Raw genomic sequence first — 1834 nt, forward strand, 5'->3', positions numbered from 1 at the left:
GTTAGATACACAGCTATGAGAACAAAGAGCAACTCATAGTTCAATAATTAAAATAATGTGTCAAAGGGGTTATCAAGTCAATGTGCATATGTTAGCGGATGTCAGAGGCAGGGATGGCCCCTCAATCAGTACTCAGTTCTAAGCACATCCAGCTCTCAGGTCATTGTACCTTAGCACTTCTTTCCTTTCTGTAGGCGGTGGTGTCCTTGGGAGACCACCGAGAGAGTGAGCTCCCATGTTTATGTCGCTGTTTATATCCAGGTGATTTAGGAGTTGAGTTGTATACCTCAAATGCTTTTTGGAACAAGGCGGGGTGGAAATAAATTAGCAAGTGAGCATAAATAGACATGAGTAGCCTGGATAAAATGACATCCTTCAAATCTAAGGAAATCCTATATGATGAATCATACTTTTTACTTCACATTGTAGTTTTACCTTGATGAATATAAAGGACAGAATAATATAGTTCTCAAAAAGAGGATGAGTAGGATCTGGGATGGAGTATGAATAGAACAATCATTTATTTTACACCTCTTATTGGTCAATTGTTGGGCTAGATAGACTTCATTTAACTTTAATCCTCACATTATTTTATGAGATCATTGTTATTATTTCTCCTTCCTATGAGTGATGTGTGGAGGTTCATATGCCTGATCAGTGGAGGCAGCAGGCTCTAAAACCATGTGTTCTTTCCTTTGCAGTAGTTTGCTTGATACGGTCTCCCTTGGGTGGAATCTCAGGTTTCCTCATCTGCAAAGTGGGAGTGATATTGCCTTTCTCAATTATCTCCCACACAGGACCAGTAAAGCAGCCTTACTATCCAGTGGGCTAAAGATATGAAAGTATTTTGAAAAATATTGCACTGTTACTTTCAGTTAGATGTGTGGGATCACAGTCTGTTGGTGCTTGAAATTTGGAAGACAGCACAATAGCAGGGACTCTGTGATCACCCATTTCCAGGTTTGAAGTCAGTCTGTGCTACTGTTTAGTTCTGTGATTTGAGATAAGATTCTGAGCCTCAGTTTCTAACTTTAAAATGGAGGTAATAATACCTCATAGGTTTATGGAGAACATTAAATCAGAATCAGGACAAAAGTACTATATTATCATTATTTGAAATGAGAAGCCATTTGGTCTGTTCTCTATACGGCGTAAGTGAGTAATCTGTGCTCTTAGAGGACAAGTGCCGCTTGTCCAAGGCCTGACGACTTGTAGTCAGTAACCAAGCTCAGAGCCGTGTCGCCGGATTTCCACGCTGGCGTTCTCTGACCCTGGGCACTGTCAGGACGGTCACCAGCATTGCTAAGGAAAACAGCATGTAGAAAACTAGCAACGCTGTCTCTTTTCTTACCGATCTGTGACTGAATTTGCCATACTAACTGTTATCGCCATTGAGTGCCTGGATAGAGACAGGCATAGTTAGACACAGATATACAGGTATACAGGTACAGTTAAAAACCACAAGCTTATAGTATTTTTTAAAATAACTGATAATTTTTCATTTTGCTTTTTTCAAAATATTATTTATAAATCATGGTTCGTTTCCAGAAAAACTGCACCATCAATTCCATTTTTAAATACCATTTGTGTCAGCCTTGGCCAAGTTTTTAATAACATTTCCTTATTGATTATATGTGACAAGTTCCACTGATTATATTTCTCTAATTTATGAAGGCATATCATATTGCTCTTGAATTTGGCATACCAAAACTTGTCCATACTCAGCTAATGTTTAAAGCAGAATAGTTAACCTAGATGTTTATTTTATTAGAATGTTAACCCAGTATACAGACTTCCTAAAAGAAAAGAATTGGTATTAAAACACATCAGTAGA

The sequence above is a fragment of the Manis pentadactyla genome, chromosome 13 (assembly GCF_030020395.1).
Source record: "Manis pentadactyla isolate mManPen7 chromosome 13, mManPen7.hap1, whole genome shotgun sequence".
NCBI lineage: Eukaryota > Metazoa > Chordata > Mammalia > Pholidota > Manidae > Manis > Manis pentadactyla.